The 11,238-nt window shown below is 41.6% G+C and overlaps 1 long non-coding RNA gene across 1 annotated transcript; it reads right to left on the minus strand.

Moving 5' to 3' along the window:
• Positions 1–4,498: 4,498 nt before the first annotated feature.
• On the minus strand, positions 4,499–10,448 carry LOC134477287 (uncharacterized). Its single transcript, XR_010049228.1, has 2 exons — positions 8,991–10,448; positions 4,499–5,799 (listed from the first exon to the last, which is right to left on the minus strand). It is a non-coding gene; the product is annotated as an uncharacterized LOC134477287 (long non-coding RNA).
• Positions 10,449–11,238: the final 790 nt, after the last annotated feature.

Raw genomic sequence — 11,238 nt, forward strand, 5'->3', positions numbered from 1 at the left:
GCATTTTGTTCATGAATTCTCTGCCTCCCTCTATGTCTCCAAGACTTTTACCTTGTTTTCCAGTAGATTTAGTGTTCCTGTTTTAATATTTAAGTATTTGATCCATTTAGACTTTAGTTTAGTGCATGGTGAGAAGCATGGACCTAGTTGCAGTCTTCAGCATGTGGAGAGCCAATTTTTCCAACATCACTTACTAAAGGCTATCCTTTCAGTGAACATGTTTAGGCCCTTTGTCAATATCAGGTGGCTGAGTGTCTCTGTAGTTGTGCTTGCATCTTCTAATCTGTTCCATTGATCCTCAGGTCTATTTCTTTGCCAGTACCATGCTGATTTTTATCACTGAGACTTTGTCGTATAGTTTCAAGTCAGGAATTGAGATGCCTCCTGCCTTGCCTTTGTTGCCCAGAATTGCCTTTGCTAAACTAGATTTCTTTTGTTTGCAAATAAGTTTTAAGAGTGTTTTCTGTAGATCTGTGAGGTATGTTAATAGTATTTTGATTGGGATTGCATTAAATCTGTGTAACAGTTTTGGGAGTATGGCCATTTTCACAATGTTGGTTGTTCCTAGCCAAGAGCAAGGAATATCCTTCCATTTTCTAATATCCTCTTCAATCTCCTTTTTTAGCACAGCAAAATTTTCAGCATATAGATCTTTTACATTCTCAGGTTGATTCCTAAGTGTTTCATTTTTTTTAGATGTTATTGTGAAGGGTAATATTTCCATAATTTCTCTCTCGGTGAGTTTTTGTGTACAGGAATGCTATTGAGTTTTGAGAACTGACTTTGTATCCAGCTACATTGCTGAATTTATTTATTACTTCTAGTAGTCTTTTAATGGAGTTTTTTGGATCTTCTATATAGAGTATCATGTCATCTGCAAATAGTAATAATTTAACTTCTCCCTTTCCCATCTTTATTCCTTTTATTTCTCTCTCTTGTCTGATTGCCCTGCCTAGTGTTTCCAGAACTATATGGAATAGGAGTGGTGATAGTGGACATCCTTGTCTTGTTCCTGATTTTAAAATGAAAGCTTTCAGGTTCTGTCCATTAAATATGATGTTGGCTGTTGGCTCATCATAGATAGCCTTTATAAGATTGAGGTAGACACAGTGTATTCCAAGTTTCTGAAGGATTTTTATCATGAACATGTGTAGGACTTTATGAAAAACTTTTTCTGCATCTATTGAGATGACCATGTAGTTTTTGTTTTTTCCTCTGTTGATGTGGTATATTACATTTTTTGATTTGCATATGTTAAACCATCCCTGCATTCCTGGGTTGAATCCCACTTGGTTATGATATATAATATTCTTGATGATTTGCTGTATTTTATTTGCCAGTATTTTATTAAGAATCTTTGTATCAATGTTTTTTAGTGAGATTGGCCTATAGTTCTTCTTTTTTAGTTGGTCTTTCTCTGATTTTAGTATGAGAGTAATACTTGCCTCCAGGAATGATTTAGGGAGGATTCCTCCCTTTTCAATTTCATTGAAGAGTTTAAGGACTATTGACATCAAATCTTCTCTAAATTTCTTGTATAATTCGGCCATAAATCCATCAGGACCTGGGCTTTTGTTGTTGGTGGTGGTGGTGGTAAGGTTGAGATTTGGTAGCTCATATGTTTCTAAAAATCTGTCCATTTCCTCTGTGTTTTCCACTCTATGTGAGTAGAGATTTCCAAAGTAGGTATTCATGATCTTTTGAATTTCCATAGGATCTGTAGTAATTTCCCCCTATTCAAACCCTATTGCATGAATTTGGTTTTTTCTTTCTTTTTCTTTATAAGATTAGCTAGAGGGTTGTCAATTTTGTTTATTCTCTCAAAAAACCAGCTTTTTGATTCATTAATTCTTTGTAATTTTTTTGTTTCAATTGCATTGATTTTTGCTCTAATCTTTATAATTTCCTCTCTTCTATGAGCTTTGGGTTTAACTTCCTCTTCTTTTTCTAGAAGCTTGTGATGAAGCCTTAAGTTGTTTATTTATGCTCATTCTGTTTTCTTGATATGACAATTTATTGCTATATATTTCCCTCTTGAGACCACTTTCATTGCATCCCACAGATTGCAGTATTTTGTTTCTGCACTTTTCACAGAATTGTATGTATTGTTTTATTTCTTCTTTAATTTCATCTGTAGCCCACTGGTTGTTCAACAGGTTGCTATTCCATTTCCATGTATTTATGCAGGTTTTACAATTTCTTTTGCTATTAATTTGCAATTTTTTTTTTTTTTTTTTTTTTTTTGGTCTTTTTCCTTTTTGTCGATACCAGGGATCGAACTCACGACTGCCTGCTTGCAAGGCAGGCACTTATGCCGCTGAGCTAAATCCCCAGCCCCATTAATTTGCAATTTCAATGTTCTATGGTCAGATATTGTGCATGGAATAATTTCAATACATTTGCATTTACTTAAGAATGTTTTATGGGATAATATATGATCTATTTTGGAGAATGTCCCATGCGCAGTTGAGAAGAAGGCATATTCTGATGTGGTTGGGTGAAACACTCTGTAAACATCTACCAAGTCCAATTGCTCACAGGTATGATTCAATTCAATAGAACAAAGAAATAATAATTTCTTTGTCGACTTTTTGTCTAGTTGATCTATCTCTTTGTGACAATGGGGTATTAAGGTTATAATTGTGTTCTTGTATATTTGGTTTTTCATGTCTATTAGTATCTGTCTCATATAGTTGAATGTGCCTGTATTTGGTGCATAAATATTTATAACTGTTAGTTCATCCTTTTGAATTTTTCCACTAAGGAGTATGTAGTAACCTTCTTTATCTCTTTTAATCATTTTAGGCTTGAAGTTCATGTTGTCTGCAAATAGAATAGTTATCCCTGCTTTTTTTCTGGGTCCCTGTTGCATGGAATACTGTTCCCTCCATCCTTTGACTTTTAATCTATGAGTTTCTTTTTAGGTCAGATGTGTTTCTTGTATACAGAATATTGTGGGATCATGTTTCTTGATCCATTCTGTCAACCTTTTTCTTTTGATAGGTGAATTGAGCCCATTTACATTTAGGGATATCCCTGATATCTACTGGCTTGACTTTGCCATGTTATGTTCCAGTTGTTTGCTTTCTGCTTTTCCCCTTGTTTAATTGCTTGTCCTACCTGGTGGTTTTGCTCTGTTGTTGTTCTGGGGATTGTGGTCATTTTTATCTCTATTTAGTATGTCTTTCATACTCTTTCTAGGGGTTTTTTTGGTGAATGTGAATTTCTTCAGTTGTTCCTCATCATGGAAGTATCTTGTTTCTCCATTAAATTTGAATGAAAGTTTTTCTGGGTACATGAGTCTGGGCTGAAAGTTGTTTTCTTTCAGGGCTTGAAATACCTCACTTCAAGCTCATCTGACGTGAGGGTTTGTGCTGAAAACTGCAGTGATTCTAATTGGCTTTCCTTGATAGGTAAGTTGTGTCTTTTCTCTAACAGCTTTTAGTATTCTGTTTTTATGCTGTATGTCTGAGATCTTAATTATTATATGTCTGGATGTAGATTTATGTTGGTTGTGACTGTTTGGTGTTCTCACTCATCTACATATCAGATTTTTTTTCTCCATGTTTTGGAAATTTTCTGCTATTACTTCTGTGAATAGTTTACCTATGTCATTTACGTTGACTCCTGCATTTTCACTGATGCCTATTAATCTTATATTGTTGCTCTTGGCATCATCCTGAAGCTGCTGAATTGTCATTTCTTGCTGCTTTGTTATTTTTAAAAGTTCTGTCCTTTCATGATCACTAATTGCAATCCTGACCTCAAGGTCCAAAATCCTATCCTCAGCTTCATTTAAACTGTTTTGCCAGCTCTGAATAGAAATTTTTGTTTCTGGGATGTCTCTTTGAGTTTGTTTCATGAATTCTGCTTGTTTTCTATATTATTCATTCAAAGTTCCAATCAGCTTCCCATGCTCCTGTACTTTTTTCTCTATTTCTTCTTTAGCTGTGCTCAGCAACTCCTTTACTAAGGTTGTTATTTCTATCTTTACATGGGAGAGTACTTCTAATTTGATTTCCTCTATAGCCTCATGAAGTTGTTTTTTTATTTCATTCACTATCTTTTCAGAGATCTCTAGTGTGTTACTTTTGAAGTCCTCTATTTCAATGTCTCCTATACTTGATCCTGGGGGACTAGATGTTTGAGATTGCATTTTGCTTTTTTGTTTTGCCATTCTCCCCTTTCAAGTTAATATTTGGTCCTTCAATCCCACTAGTGTCAACTGTTGGTGGTGTGTATCTTGGGGTTCTAATATAAGGTAGATGTTTGTCCAATTGCTGGGTCCCTCAATGAATAGGTGGGCCAGTCACCTGACTTCCCACTGCAGGCCTGTTGAATGAGTCCTATATTTTTCCTGGGCTGACAAGCCTTGTAGTATTGATGTAGGTCAGCGTTTAGTTCCTGCTATTGCTTTATCTTCAGGTTATTCCAGGTCACCAGATCTCCCTGTGTTAGGGCCGACGCCGCAGGGAAAGAGACCCCAAGGACTCAACTCTTGGTGAGGAAAAAAAGTTTATTTCCATGCGCATGGGGTCCCTCAGGCAAACAAGTGCAGAGGGGCCCCGAGGGGAATTTGTGTAGGGTTTTTAAAGGTACATGTAGGAGGCAAGCAAGTTTACAGAAGCAAATCGCATTGGTTAATTTTGAGCGGCGCAGGACCTGGCTAATGCTGATTTGAGGGTCTGGGGCTGAGTAACCATGGAGACCGAGGGTCTTGGGTTGACCTTAGAGTGCCAGGTGCTCCCTGGTCCTGTTTATACAGTACATTCTTTTTGGCCCTGCTCTGACTATCTCCTGGGAAAGGTTTAGGGAGTGAAGCACTCTTTACTGCTCTGTTCTGAGAGCTCCGGGGAGTTAGGGAGTCAACCCTTTCATTCCCTGCTCTGGGGAGTTAGGGAGTTAACCCTTTCATTCCCCGCTCTGGGGAGTTAGGGAGTTAACCCTTTCATTCTCCGCTCTGGGGAGGGGGTTGTAGCAGGGGGGTCGACTCTCACATTCCCCCCTTTTATTTCTCCAATGACTTTTAATCCTAAAAGTCCTGTATAGGTAAGGGGTCATATTGTTGACGTAGCACCATAACTTTTACCTGAGAGATCTGAGCCCTTACAAACTGGGTTACTCGGTTAATGAGGCAAGGGGCTATAGCCATGACTATAATGAATCCGGCCAGGGGTCTCAATAAAGGGAGGATATAGGGCAGAATTGATTCTCGGAAAGAGAACACTTTGGCTTTATTTGAAGGGGGCTCTTGAGATCTGATTTTCTATCTCAACTTTTTTATTGTATCTTTTACAATCCCAGTATGATCAGTGTAAAAACAACATTTTTTTTTAAGTGCGGCGCAGAGACCCCCCTTTTTTTTTTTTTTTTAAAACAAAAGATCTTTAACAATTGGTTTTTTTTTTTGCTTACAGGGGGACCAAAGCCGCCATGTAAGGTCGGCATTAATGTTATTAAAATCAAAACAAGCAAGCTAAAACAGTTAGTCAATTTTTAACTTTAAGGGTTACCAGTCTGTTGTGTAGTCCACTGAGTATGTCCCTCGTTGTCTGCTGTTTCCAGTGGCTTTACATGAGTGTAGTGAATCCGCGCAGTTTTTCCTGCTACCTTGATGGCAGTGGGGGTATTGAGCACCACGGTGAAAGGTCTTTCTCAGCGGGGTTTAAGGGAGTCACGGTGGTGACATCGAACCAAGACTGGAGTCCTTGAGGCCTTGGTCTCTGAAGGCAGGTCCAAGTGTTTTTGTCTAAACAGCTGGTGGATCCAGGCCAACACAGGTTGGAGTGTCTGTAGGGACTTAAGATTTTGATTAGTAATTTCAGCTAATTTGTCTTCTGACAATCTTGGAACCAATGGCGGGGGCCTCCCAAACATGGCTTTAAAGGGGGAAATTTTAGAAACATATGGGGTATATCTAGCTCTTAACAGTGCAAAGGGAAGAAGGCTCATCCAATTATTGCCAGTTTTTGAAGACAGCTTAGCTAAAATGTCCTTGAGACTTTGGTTCATACGTTTTATTTGCCCTGAGCTTTGTGGCTGATAGGCACAGTGGAGTTTTAATTAATCTTTAATGTCTGGGCTAACTTTTGGGTGACTCGGGCTATGAAAGCCAGGCCATTATCGGACCCCATTGATAGTGGGAGGCCAAATCAAGGTATGATCTCATGTAATAGCCTTTTAACTACCACTAAGGCTGACTCAGACTTAGTAGGGAAAGCCTCTACCTAGCCAGTAAAAATGTTTATTAATACCAAGAGATAGCAGTGTCCCTGTAAATTAAGTTTTACCATGTCCATGAAGTTTATTTTCTAATGTTCTCCTGGAACAATTTTTTGATGTCGGGTGGTCTCCAACGCAGAGCTCTTGGCTGAGTTGACTAACAAACACTGTGGGCATCTGGAGCTCGAAGAGGTGGTCAGTTTGTAGAGTTTTGGAATAAAATACTGAGTTCTGAACAATTCTGTAAGGTGAAACAGCTCCCATCCTAGTGCCTCCAGTAACAGTACTTGTTTATCAGGTAACTGGTATTAGCCCCTTGGGGTGGGAGACTTTATTCCAAGTTGAGATGTCAACTGTAGGTCTTTTTTTTTTTTGTGTAGACTAGTTCTGACAAGGTCAGAGGACTAGTATCAGAGCAGTTACTTTCTTGGTTGACCCCTCTGATGTGGTTGTTATTTTTTATCTCTGGTTGGGTGAGCCTTGTAAGGAATAGCAACCCATTGAGGCAGCCAGACAGCTGCCAGCAAATCTAGAATCTGTGGAGCATTTTTAGATGGCTTCCCCGTATATGTACAGTAGCAAAGGGATGTCTTCAGTAAAAAAAATGTTTACCCTCTTTTCCGTGGCTAGTTTTAGCCTCTCAGTCAAAGCAACAAGCTCTGCCTTTTGGGCAGAAGTGCCAGGCTCTACCCGCTTAACCCAGAGTACCTCCTTTTCGGTGGTCACTGCTGCCCCGGCCACTCGTTTGTCGTTTTGGATGAAGCTGTTTTCATCGAACAGTTGTTGGCATTTCCCAAAAGCTGGTCAGTAAGATCAGCCTGTAGGTTCTGCTGCAGTTCGAGGATGTCAGCACACTCATGGAGAGGTGTCCTTTGTTCCTCCGGATCATCATCAGGCATAAGGGTGGCTGGGTTTAAAGCTGAAGAAGTCTTGAATATCATTAACTCTGGGTCTAGAAGCAGGGCTTGACAGTAGAATTCTGGCATTTGAGAGCCCTTTTTTTTTTTTTTTTTTTTTTTTAGGGGGGGTTTTGATAAGAGTCTCTAAACTGTGAGAGGTTACCACAGAAATCACTTGCCCAAAGCGAGTTTTTTTTTGTCTCCTTAAGTAACATTGTCACAGTAGCTAGTATTCTAAGGCAGGGGGCCATACTCCTGTCACTGGATCAAGTCTTTTGGAGAGGTAGGCTATAGGCCTCTTTTAAGGGCCAATGTCCTGAGTTAGGACTCTTTTGGCAATGTCCCTGAGTTTATCTATGAACAAGATGAAAGGCTTGGTAACGTCAGGGAGTCCCAGGGCTGGGTCCTCTGTCAAGGCCCGCTTGAGCTGTTGGAAGGCCTGTTTACATTTATCAGTCCAGTTCAGTGAATTTTGAGTTTCTCCCTTATGGGAGTCATATAGAGGCAAGCTTTTCAGTAAAATTTAGCCTACAGTATCCAACTGCCCCCAGAAAGTCTCGTCTGTTTTTTAAAAGTTTTTTCTCATAGAGCAATTTTAACATCTTGGCTATCTTTTTGTAAATTTTTCAGTTCTCAAAGACCTTTTTGTGCTATCTCTATTAACTGGCTGAGGGGCATTTTCTTAAACCTCTCAAACCTTTGTAATTTTTGTCTAACATGTGGGGCCGACTGAGTTACAAAGAGAACAACTGGCAATATTGGGAAACCTCCTTACCTCTGGATGTCCAGTCAGGGTGGCACAAAAGGAGAACATGGTTTTGGCATTCCGGATCAGAGAGCCGGCTTCATCTGGATGGCACACTGTTTTTTTGTCCAAGGGTGTCACGTGACAGGCCATTATTTTATTAAAATTATATTTTTAACAAAAAGGGCTTTTTCATAGGTAACAAAATTGTGCTGTATAATCTCCCAGATGTTTACAGCGCATGTAAGAACTTGTATCTTATTTTTAATATCACCTATAATCTCATTTTAATGAAAACATTTTGCAGCAAAGTACAATCTTATGTATACTTTTACCAAAACTGATCTAATACTGTCAAATTCTGAACACATTTACTTTTTGTCAAACCTGTTATTTGTAGTACTATAAACCAAGACAAATAAAATTCACATCCTCTTGAGCCTTCTACAACTTACAATAATACCTCTCAAACTAAGCTTTAATCTTTTTCTACATTCTGGCATAGCCAGACACCTTTACTTGAAGACCACTCTCTTTGTCCCTCTTTTTACTATTACCAGTCAATTACCTTTTTTTCTCATTTCTCAGACAACATCAAAACTCTCAACAAAACCCTTGAAGTCACCTTCTAGTAGCCCAGAACATACTTATTTTATGTCTTTTTACCACATAAAAATGTTGTATTTTAAAAACAAAACTGTAACCTTTTAACTGGCTCAAATATAGTACCGCCTGGTTTTTACTTGGCAAAGTTGACATGACTCTTAACAACCATAGATATACATATATATGTGTACATGTTTACATTTTCACCAGAGAGAAAAAATACTCCTTTTAAAAGGCATGCCGAGGTTGCAAGCAATCAATTGAAGTCTTACATATTAAACAAGGTGCCACAACATTAAAGACACAAACAAAGGGAGCTTCTTGCATAGTTTGGTCAGCTAAAGGAAATAATTTTTCTTATCATGAACCTTGAATCTAATAAGCCATATGGATCCTGCAACAGAAATGGGCAACAAGCCCCTAAGTTAGTAACAAGTTTAAACAGGCAACCAAGGAGAGGGCGGAGGAAGGAAGGGTTTTACCCACGGTGGGGGCTTCTCCCTGAGGTCTTGCCATACCAAGATGTAGGTGACCCAGTCGGGGTGGCTCTCTCGTCCAGGGCGGAAGATGATGTTCTTAACTGCTAAGATGAGGGGAAGGTGGAAAGTCCCCTCTGGTGGCCAATCCACGGAGAATGTGGGCCACTCAGACGAGCAGAAAGTCTGCCATTTACTTTTTTAACCTGAAAGGAGAGATTGTGAGCCCTCTCTCGAACCTCCGACCAATGGTCGAGGGTGAGGGACAATGGGGACGATGTCATTTGTCCCATGGTGTTCTGAAGACAAAGAGTGGTTAGCGTACGCGCGACACAACAAATAACCGATCACAACAGTCACAACACACAGGACAAACAGGCCGGCCACCTCACTCTCACGCATTAGTTTCACATCAAACGAGTCACCTTAGGGGGTGCCTCCAGATTGGCCCGGACGGACCACAGATTGGGAATGAAATTCCCCAGATTGGCCCAGACGGACCACAGATTGGGAATGAAATTCCCCAAACGAGTCACCTCAGAGGGTGTCTCCGAATTGGCCCTGACGGACCACAGATTGGGCCCCAAACCGATAGGAAAATCCTATCGCAGACGGTGAGTCACGGAAAACCGTGTGGGGCGTCCCCCGATCACCCAAGAACAGAGAACAGATAACAAAAACAGGTAACAAAAATTGCCCCTAGACCGGAGCCGTTTGGCTCGGGGCGTAAAATACCGGTAGATTGATCCTCAGAGTAAAAATAAGAAGCGACCGGTCGTACTCACCCACCGCAGAGCCGTTGAGGTCACCTTCCATGAGACGTGCTATCTCGGTGGGGCCTCCAAGATGTTAGGGCCGACGCCGCAGGGAAAGAGACCCCAAGGACTCAACTCTTGGTGAGGAAAAAAAGTTTATTTCCATGCGCATGGGGTCCCTCAGGCAAACAAGTGCAGAGGGGCCCCGAGGGGAATTTGTGTAGGGTTTTTAAAGGTACATGTAGGAGGCAAGCAAGTTTACAGAAGCAAATCGCATTGGTTAATTTTGAGCGGCGCAGGACCTGGCTAATGCTGATTTGAGGGTCTGGGGCTGAGTAACCATGGAGACCGAGGGTCTTGGGTTGACCTTAGAGTGCCAGGTGCTCCCTGGTCCTGTTTATACAGTACATTCTTTTTGGCCCTGCTCTGACTATCTCCTGGGAAAGGTTTAGGGAGTGAAGCACTCTTTACTGCTCTGTTCTGAGAGCTCCGGGGAGTTAGGGAGTCAACCCTTTCATTCCCTGCTCTGGGGAGTTAGGGAGTTAACCCTTTCATTCCCCGCTCTGGGGAGTTAGGGAGTTAACCCTTTCATTCTCCGCTCTGGGGAGGGGGTTGTAGCAGGGGGGTCGACTCTCACACCTGTCTATAGTGTTCGCATGAGCTGAGGTCCTACTGTGCCCCTATTGTGTGCCTGTGTGTCTCATGAGCCCTTTTGATTTTCTCCAAGTTGAGGAGGTCCTTATTGGCACACTCCTCACTCTGTCTGATGTACTCAGTGTGCAGGAAGGGGTCACCCACACTCTTGTCAGACTCACCAAGGTCTTACAGTTAGTTGGAGGGAGCTTTATTACTGGCCCTATTTACCCACTGTACACCTCTATTTTAGGGGCATACTCACCACACTGACTGGAGCCTGCTGAGATCTTCTGAGTGGGTGAAGCAGTTACTGAATCTCCCTTCAAGCTAGCACAGTTAATCCACTGTTTTCCAAGGTTCTGGGAGAAAGGGTGGGAGCTGAAGATCAACAGCAGTATTAGGCCCAGGAGGTAGGGAGTGTCCCTGAGGGGCAAACAGATTTCCTGGGTTAGGGCATCCACTGGGCTCTGGCTAAGGTCCCAGAGCAGCATGGCACCCTCAGTGTTGACTGAAGTCATGCAGGAAGTGGGCAGCTGCATAGGCCAATGTCCGAGTGCAGCACACCGTTCCCCAGGGCCAGCGCGGGTCATGCAGAAAGCTCGTGGCAGTCTGGGCTAAGGTCCCAGCATGGAGTCACGCCTATTTTTGGGTTTTGAGAGATGTTTCAAAGCTTCCTGGATGTACTGGGAATCACCTGGCCCACTTTTGGCTCCTGGGGCAGACAGCTGGCAACTGCTTGCCACTTGGAGTTTGCTGTGTGGGGGCCAGTTGGGCCCTCTGGGACTCCATGTGTTCTCTGATGACTTCAGACACAGGATGTGGTCTTACTGCCTGGGAGCGAAGTTCTAAGGCTTCCCCGTGCACTGGAATTCAACCTGCATGGTCAGGGCCTGGGACTG

Source organism: Cavia porcellus, unplaced genomic scaffold, assembly GCF_034190915.1.
Source record: "Cavia porcellus strain 051 isolate PalLab524CR breed Dunkin Hartley unplaced genomic scaffold, mCavPor4.1 scaffold_8, whole genome shotgun sequence".
NCBI lineage: Eukaryota > Metazoa > Chordata > Mammalia > Rodentia > Caviidae > Cavia > Cavia porcellus.